Below are 10301 nucleotides of genomic sequence, written 5' to 3'. Positions count from 1 at the left end.
TAAATATGTTTATGAAATCATGACAATATGATTGAACTTATGAACTGAATGTTTTGACATGTTTTATGAATTGCGGGAAATGAAATGTGATTTGATTGAATTATTTATTATAATATGATTGATTGAATTATTTATTATAATATGATTGATTGAAATTCTTATAAAATGATCTTTATAAGAAACCATGAATGAAATGATGTTTATGCGATGCCATGAAAGAATTGATATATTGTTGATCCCAGGATCTAAATGATGTTTTACCATGATCTCATGATCTAAAGGATTTATGTTACTTCAACTGAAGTAAAAATGCTAAAATGTAAAATTAAACGAAACATGATAAATGAAAGTGAAAGACCTAGTCCGTTTGGCAGTATATGTTCACAGGTTACTATTCTCGGTCATGCATGTACCCATGGGGCATCCGCCCATTGAGCCAAGGCTCTCATGTTTTCGGGCCAAGGCCCCATGTTTTATGGACAGCGGTCCATCGTGGAAGACGTTCCACCATGTCATACTTGCCACGGCTAGCATGTGCACCCTAAAGTTATGAATGAATTAAATAAAGGACTTTATAAAATGTTTTACATTATTCTATTCTCCCTGTGTTATTAAATAAAATGAATTGAAATGAATTTACGCTACTAGAATAGTTCGTTACTGAGTCTTCGGCTCACCGTTTTTGTTTTCTGTTTTAGGTACTGCGGGGAACGATGGAAACGAGTAGTGGCGAGGAATTTCACTTTAATATTATTCACCTAGTTTATGTTTAAAAGTTTTAATAGTTTAATTAAAGACTTTTAGTAAGTTATGTACTTTTATTTTGGTATTATAAAGGATTATTTTATATTTTCGGAGTAATTAATAGCTTACGATTGATGTTTGCCTTGTAATTTCCAAAGGGAAGTTACGGCTGGTAATGCCCCGACCGAATTAGGATAATTCCGCTGCTAATTATGCTTTAATAATTGAATTAGAGGTCGGGGTGTTACAGATTACAAATCAACTATACCTAATATTTATACCAAAAGTAACCCAATCTTCTTCGAACCAAACTGCTCACCAAAAAGATATGAGCATCCATAAACGAAGATTGGGAACAAACGAAGATTGTGCTGCACATGTAAAAGCCCGCACTAAACCCCTTAAAATGAGCCCGCACTTGAGGTTTTTTCCTCTAGTGGAAACAACTTACTCCGCTACTGCCTTGTCTTCCGAAGTTTTGGTGCCACCATCACGTTGATAATCACTGCTTCCGGAAACTACCCTAGTAGTGACCGTAGTAGGATAGTACCCAACATAATTTAAGTTGTCACCACTGTCGTATCCTCCTGAGGGAAAGGTGGAGCCTCCAAGTCAGTCACAGTGCGCTCATTACCCCTTTTTCCCGAAGACTACCCTTCTCCTGCATTCGTTGACACCACAACCTTCAAATCCCTTTCATAAGCATCACTTGCACCAGGCCCCGGTGATGGCCTTGTGCATCTTGGTCAACAGCGGGCCACCAAAAAATGAGGGCCCATTTTTGCTAGCACAATATACATATTAAAAAAAAATTAATGAATGATGCTACTCCGTGTTCTGTTCAGCTATTCAATTTCCCAAATGAACGTTGTTCCCTCTCTCAACAAAAAATCAACGCTCCCATTCATCTTCCCTAAATTACTAGCTTTTTTCAATTCCAATAATATCACAAATTCCCAATTCCAATAATCTTATTTTTAATCTTCCATATTTTAATGAACAACTTACCATTCTCAAACAAATCATTAAATTCATTTCAAGAAAATTAAAAAAAAAAAAAAATCAGATTGGGGATTTCCAATTTTCGATTGAGTGGGATTTGGGGATTTGTTGAAGATGGAGAACAAGAATCGTAGAGAAAGAGGTAATTTCGTGTATATCAATTATCGGTTTATAAAATTGCTGATAGATTGAATCTCTGTTAAATTTTAGATAGGAGCTCAGCTGTTTGGGACTTTGGTTTTTAGGGAAATTTCAAGAGTTGATGATTTGATTGTCTATTTCTTCTGTTTATCTCAATCTTGATGTTGAATAATAGGAATTATAAGCTAAGAAAGGTTCAGACTCTTAATTTCGTGTTTTTTTTATGGTTTTGATCTTCCTATTAATTCCCATATATCTTAATATGCTTTCAATTCGAAGCTGGATTTATTTTTGTTGTTGTAATTTCAATTGATCGCTTCTACATTAATTCACTAATGTTTTTTCAAAAAGCGTTAAATAGAAAAGATTGATAAAAAATTTGAATTGTATTGGGATGTTATTTGAATTTTAAATATAGTTTGTTTATTTTATTTTTTTGGTTTCAATTTGTAGAGATAAAATTGTAACGCGTAATGTTTTGATTATCGCACTCTTTTTTTTAATATCAGGGGCCTCATTTTTAAGATTGAACAAGATTAGAACAGGGCCTCCGAAATATTTAAGACGGACCTGACTTGCACATGGTGGAACATTGAGAAAGAATTTGTGGCCAACTGCCATGGTTAAAGCAAAGGAGGCTAAACTGTGCACCACTTCATTATCAGCTGAGGGATATGCTTCACCACCAAAGAAGAGAACTTCTTCATTAAACTTTCAACATCAGAGAGAACTGGTGTTAACTCATGTGTGTAATACTGATCCAAATTAAGAGAAGAGCATTTTAACCAACAACTGCGCATTAGTTTCCAATTCTAACTTCTGAATATTATAGTCTACAGCCATGAGTAATCCTTCACAAATTGCATATAATGCAACTGCAAGTGGAGTAATGGCATTGAGTTTGCTTGAGAAACCCGTATACCATGTTCCAGCTGCCCCCATAGAATACTCCACCACCCCCTACTTCATTATAACCCTTCCAACTGCCATCTAAATTTAGCTTGATATGATCATCAGTTGGAGGAGTCCAAACTGAATCCTTATTTTTCACCACTGCTTTTGTTGGGGAATACAGTTAAAAACATATTAACGTAGCGAAATAATCCCCAAAGCCAGGAACCATGTATAAAGTACAAATCAAGCAGACTTACGTTTGTAGCGTGTTTTCCCTAGATTCAACGTACCACAAACACGAAAAGAACTCCAGATGTCGTTCCTCTACTTGGTTCACCGACATGTTCAGATCCGTCTTGAGCTCGATGGCTTAGAAGTCACTCAAGATATTTTTACTTTTAGGGAAGAACAGTTTGAATGGAGGCTCAAAAGAGATTAGGGTTTCACTTTTGATTTAGGTTAAACTGAATTACGTAGAGTAGTAGTTGGAAAAACATAATGGGAGGGGTGGTGTTATAACCCTAAGGTTATAACACTAGCCGGCCAAAAGCACAAAGGCCAAGGCCGGCCAGCACCCACGCATAAGCCCACGAGCAGCGCGCAGCCACACAGCCATGGGCCTTGGGCCTCGCTGTTGTGCGATGTTGCTGTTGTTGTCCCGCGCGCGCCCAACTGCAGGCCATGGGCCTTGCTCCCCGTTGGCGAGCTGCTGCGCTTGATGGGCCTTGCGCGCTTGTGCGCTTGGCTCGTCGGGCCGGCAACTTTGCCTTGCTCGTATTCACGACCAATGCCTTACGGCTATTGTTTATCGTATACTTCGTAGTACTTGACGAATCACCTTCGTACGATACGATTATTCGTTTCTCCTAGATTACGAATATATGCGATACGATATACGATTCCGATCCAACGTCATATCATATATTTATGTTTTTCCGAACTAATTCCCGAAAATCTATTAAATGAATTTCCGATTCATTTAATCCGGTGATCTGTTACATGCCAATAATGTGACCTTATAGGTTCAGTCAAGAGTAAGCTGTGAGCCTAATATAGATTAGAGCTCACTGATCGGAAGCATTGCTCCAGCCAGTTGTTCCGATCACTTGATCTCACTGAATTAATTGTTCGTAATTAATCTGAACCTTGGTATTAGACTAATGCACCTTGGGTGAAGGACATATTTCCTTCAGTCTCCCACTTGTCATTCAGACAAGTGTGCATTCACATTCCTTTGTCTCTTAATGTTACTTACTGAACATAAGGTAAGATCCAAGCCATCCTTATTAGGTCCAAAAGTGTTTCTCGGATTACTGAGTTCAACTGTTAAACTTTAACAGAAGGTTAAGCCTTAACCATTCTGAGCACGACCATGCATTTTCACAGTATCTAACTCTCCGAGAGGCCTTGTTACATAGCAACACCATATCCTATCAAATATAGGAGGACAATCCAGTCTTGCAATTTATGAACACTCACTTTGATTCATAGTACGCCCAATAACTGGTTTTATAGTCTCCTTTTACGGTGCGATGTTTAGCGAGCATCAAAACAAACTAATCTTCAAACGAGCAATCATAATTACTCATGTTTTGAGGAATGGTTCTAATCACCATTAACGAGAACTACTTATGACATGACTTTAATCTCTTAAAGTGTTCTCATGGTCAATCCGATACAAGATCCAATAAGTATCTATGCAAAATATTTTTGACATCCAGTCAATCTAGTTCAAGAAACCGAACTACAAATCTATTTGCAATCTAATCTTCATTAGTCATTGGTCGTCCAACCTTTCAATGACCTGGATTAGGGATCCTTTGTGACTTAAATATTTAAGTTCACTTATGGGTGTTTCTTTGTAGAAGAATCCATCTTGACATCCCATTTGAATGTTTTGAATAACTTGTATTTTTCATTTAATACTAAACCAAAATTAAATGAATGTGAAATAAAGAATTTCATAAATATGAAATGGTTAAACCAATTGTTTTAAACACAGATCTAACAGGTGTTCTAAAAAAAAGTTTAGAAAATCAAAGCCATTCTCCAACATGCTTGCTTCCCATGGTTGCTACATGTGCGTTGTGCTTCACTTGTGGCAACGGTTTAGTCAATGGATCTGCGACGTTGTCGTCGGTTCCAACCTTTCAAATCTCGATTTCTTTCCTTTCAACGATTTCTCGAAGTATGTGAAATCGTCGCAGTACGTGCTTGGACTTCTGGTGGCTCCTAGGCTCCTTTGGCTGGGCAATGGCTCCACTATTGTCGCAATACAACGCCATTGGTCCTTTAATGGAGGGGACAACCCCAAGTTCTTCGATGAATTTCGAATCCAAACAGATTCCTTTGCTGCTTCTGAGGCAGCAATGTACTCGGCTTCAGTTGTAGAATCCGTAATAGTTCTTTGCTTAGCACTTTTCCAGCTTACTGCTCCGCCATTGAGGCAGAACACAAAACTAAACTGTGATCTAAAATCATCTATGTCGGTTTGAAAGCTTGCGTCCGTATATCCTTTAACGATCAACTCATCTGTACCACCATAGACTAGAAACTGATCCTTTGTCCTTTTTCAGGTACTTTAGGATATTTTTGGCAGCAGTCCAATGCGCCTCACCTGGGTCTGACTGGTACCTGCTCGTTGCACTGAGTGCGAACGAAACATCCGACCTCGTACAAATCAAAGCATACATGATGGATCCAACAGCCAAAGCGTATGGAATTCCACTCATCTTTCTACGCTCATCAGATGTCTTGGGACACTGAGTCTTGCTTAGATATATGCCACGTGACATGGGTAGATGGCCTCTCTTGGCTTCCATCATACTGAACCTAGCTAGCACCTTGTCAATGTAAGTGATCTGGCTTAGTCCAATCATCCTCTTAGATCTATCCCTATAGATCTTGATGCCCAATATATAATGTGCCTCTTCTAAGTCTTTCATTGAGAAACACTTTCCAAGCCAAGTCTTTACAGACTCCAAAATAGGAATGTCGTTTCCAATAAGCAGTATGTCGTCTACATGCAAGACTAAGAATGCAATTTTACTCCCACTGACTTTCTTGTATACGCAAGATTTGCCCTGATTCTTGATGAAGCTAAATTCATTGAATGCTTCATCAAATCGTATATTCCAACTCCTTGATGCCTACTTTAATCCATAGATGGGTTTCTTAAGCTTGCATACCTTTCCTTGATTCTTTTGATCGACAAAACCCTCCGGTTGTGTCATAAACACATGCAGTCTCTTCAAGAACACCATTCAAGAAGGCAGTTTTGACATCCATTTGCCATATTTCATAATCATGAAACGCGACAATCGCAAGAATTATCCGAATAGACTTAAGCATAGCGACTGGAGAAAAGGTTTCATCGTAGTCAACCCCGTGAACTTGTCTGTAACCTTTTGCTACCAATCTAGCCTTGTATATGTATACAATTCCATCCTTGTCTTTCTTCAATTTGAAGACCCATTTGCATCCGATAGGTGTAAACCCATCTGGAAAATCAACCAAATCCCAGACTTGATTTTCAAACATGGAGTCTATCTCAGATTTCATGGCCTCTAACCATTTAGTGGAGCTTGGGCTCGTCATAGCTTGCTTATAGGTCATAGGTTTATCACTATCTAATATGAGAACTTCTAAGTTTTCAGTCAAGAGGACGCCTGTCCATCTATCCGGCTGAACCTTAGTTCTATGTGACCTACGAGGGGAAACAACGTCTTGATGAACTACTCCCACTTGCTCTTCTGAAGGCCTTGGAGGTTCTTCACCTTGAACTGCTTCTAAAGAGTTCTTGGTTCGTTGTTCATCTCGAATCTCTTCGAGGTCTATTATTCTCCCACTTGTCATTTTGGAAATGTGATTTCTTTCTAAAAAGATACCGTCACGAGCAACAAATACCTTGTTCTCTGACTTGTTGTAGAAGTAATACCCCTTAGTTTCATTTGGATACCCAACGAAGAAACATTTGTCAGATTTTGGTTCGAGCTTGTCCGAAATTAATCGCTTGACATATGCTTCTCAACCCCAAATCTTTAGAAAAGACAACTTTGGAAGTTTCCGAGTCCATAATTCGTATGGAGTCTTTTCAACAGCTTTTGACGAAGCACAATTCAGTGTGAGTACTGTTGTTTGCAACGCATGTCCCCAAAATTGTAAAGGAAGTTTGGGTTGACCCATCATTGACCTGACCATATCGAGTAAGGTCCTGTTTCTCCATTCCAACACTCCATTCCATTGAGGTGTCCCCGGAGCAGTCAATTCAGAAAGAATACCACATTATTTTAGATGGTCATCAAAATCATGGCTAAGATATTCACCTCCTCGATCTGATCTTAGAGCTTTGATTTTCTTGCCATGTTGATTCTCTACTTCATTTTGAAATTCTTGGAATTTCTCAAACGATTCAGACTTCTGTTTCATTAAGTAAATATAGCCATATCTACTGAAATCGTCCGTAAACGTTATGAAATAGCTGAAATCACCTGTAGCTTTTGTACTCATAGGCACACATACGTTCGTATGTATTAGCTCTAGTAGTTCGCTTGCTCTTTCTCCTACTTTTGAGAAAGGTCGCTTTGTCATTTTACCAAGTAAACAAGATTCGCATTGATCAATCTTCTCTAAGTTGAATGATTCTAGAATGCCCTTCCTTGGAAGTCTTTCCATGCGTTTTGTGTTTATATGGCCTAATCGACAATGCCATAGATATGTGAGATCGGAGTCACCAGTTTTAGCCTTTTTGGTATTTATGTTATAAATTTGTTTGCTTGTATCTAGCACATATAGACCATTTTCTTGTTGTACTGAACCATAAAACATTACATTCAAAGAAAAAGAACAACTATTGTCTTTAAATTGAAAACTAAAACCTTTAGAATCCAAACTTGAAACGGGAATGATGTTTCTGGTGATACTAGGAACATAGTAACAGTTTTCTAGTTCCAAAACAAAACCACTAGGCAAAGATATAAAATAAGATCCTACGGCTAATCCAGCAATCCGTGCTCCATTTCCCACGCATAGATCCATCTCGCCTTTATCAAGCTTTCTACTTCTCCTTAGTCCATGCTAATTGGAACATAAGTGTGAGCCACAACCAGTATCTAATACCCAAGAAGTAGAATTTGTGAGATTACAATGTATAACATACATACATGAAGTAGAAGCAACGTTCCCGTTCTTCTCTTCTTCCTTTCTCTTCAAGCAATCCCTCTTCCAATGCCCCTTCTTCTTGCAGTAGAAGCATTCAGAGTCGACAGGAGAACGAGTCACCCTTTTCTATTTACCAGAACTGGTGCCGTTGGACTTAGGTGTGGGCGCAGCCTTGCCCTTACCCTTCTTGCCCTTTTCCTTGCCAGATTTCTTGAAACCCTTGCCCTTACGCACCATAAGCATGTCGTGCTTATTCTCTTGCTTGAGCGACTTTTCAGCGGTTTTCAGCATACCGTGAAGCTCAGTAAGAGTTTTCTCCATATTGTTCATGTTGTAATTTAACTTGAACTAATCATATCCACTATGAAGCGAATGGAGAATGATGTCAATGGCCATTTCATTTAAAATGTCAGAATCTAGAGTCTCATGTTCTCAAACAATCCAATCATTTTAAGAACGTGCGGGCTCACTGGTTCTCCTTTCTTGAGCTTAGTCTCAAGGATCAACCTCTGAGTCTCGAATCTTTCGATTTTGGCCTGATCTTGAAACATGTTCTTCAACTCCGAGATGATTTGGTAAGCATCCGAGTTAATGAACGTTTTCTGAAGTTCAGGATTCATGGATTCAAGCATCACACATTTGACATCCCTGTTGGCCTGGATCCAACGGTTAAGGCAGCTTGAGTTACCTCCGGCCCGACGGCCTCTGGTAACTCTTCCTCAAGGACATACTCCTTTTCCTCATGCATTAGAACTTTTTGCAAGTTCCTTTGCCAATCGAGGAAGTTATTGCCATTCAACTTCTCTTTGTCGAGAATTAAACTCAAGTTGTATGAGTTGTTATTGTTTGCGGCCATTTGATTACTACATTTGAAAAGAATTTGCAATAATTAACCATTCATAATCTTTTAAAAACTTTGAAATAAAAGCAATCATGCAATCATTAAAGCTATTAAACATTTCATTCATGCAAAAATAAAACGATTCCAAGACCCTAAAAGTCCCAAATTCTTAAGCAGCTTTGGCATGTCTTAAGTCTTTTAAGATTCTAGGTAAGCAAAACCAATTGCTAATAATCTCCAAATTACTATTGGTTAATAAATTAATGCCATAATTCATCCTTTTGCCACAACATATGCCATTGTTGTTTGAGTTACAACCACAATCAACGTGTTCCTTTGGGATACCTTACCATCTAAGTCAACTAAAATAGTACCTCGGCTCGCTTTGGCGTAAACCTACTACCTTAGATCCTCATATTTTTGTAAGCGCTTGATTTGGAAGGCAATTATAAACTCAATATTACTTTGGACCTAGTTGTTTCTATGTCGGTTTGATTATTTAATGAACTAAATCTAATCGAACATACAAACAACATTCATGCATAATATACATTCATTCATAATATATATAAGTGCATAAATTAAACTTTGGTGAACTAGTATGACCCAAAACTTGGTCTTGAAGCATCCAATCTTCCTTCACCTTGTTAGCTTGGCATTGTCTTGAACTTCATTCAAAAGCTAACTTAAAGTTCTAAATATCCTAGAAGAACTTGAAATAATAAATAATTACATCAAAACTTCAATGGTACGCAGACCATATTTAAAACTTTACATTCAAAGATAAAACGGTACGCATACCGTATTTAACTATCCTAGATTGGCCATACTAGTCACCTTGAATACCTGCAATACATAACATAATTTCTATGCATTCATCCATTCGTGTCCTAAACGAATGGCCCAAATAAATATGCAAGTATTTACATGATTTATTTAAAAATCATGTTCACGTAAAACGCATCCTAAAAGATTAATCAATTTTGAATTATTAATCCTTAGAATTATTCTAATCAAAATTTAATTTAATTAAAATAATGGTGCCCTACGAAAATAATTAGAATTAATTATTTCATTTAATTTCATTAAATGGCTCCCACTTAAACCAACATTTTAGTTTGGACAATTTAATTTTAAATATTTAAACTCACGGCCAGGCCCAAGTCAAATAAAATAAAATAATTAAAGTCCACCGTTAGCCCTTTTTGTGCAAAATTAAGTCCAAAGCCCAAATTTTGGAACTTGATATTAAGCGAAGCAAACATGCACATTTGGCATTTGGATGCATCGTGGGCTAGACGAGTGCCCAGCCCAACGATGCGCAGTGCGTGCCAACATCGCACCCACACGAGGGCGCAAGCCCATCGCGCAGGCACAAACACCGCAGCAGCGCACAGGCGCATTGCCCATGCCCACTGCCATGCTGCCTTCGTCGCTGCTCGCTGCTTGCTGCCTTGGCCCAGCCGCTGGTGGCCTTGGCGTGCCGCGATCTCGCCCGAGCTCTGCGCGCACCCACTGC

Source organism: Spinacia oleracea, chromosome 2 (genome assembly GCF_020520425.1).
Source record: "Spinacia oleracea cultivar Varoflay chromosome 2, BTI_SOV_V1, whole genome shotgun sequence".
Classification (NCBI taxonomy): domain Eukaryota; kingdom Viridiplantae; phylum Streptophyta; class Magnoliopsida; order Caryophyllales; family Amaranthaceae; genus Spinacia; species Spinacia oleracea.
The sequence above is the reverse complement of the archived record's forward strand: the minus strand, read 5'-3'. Positions refer to the sequence as shown.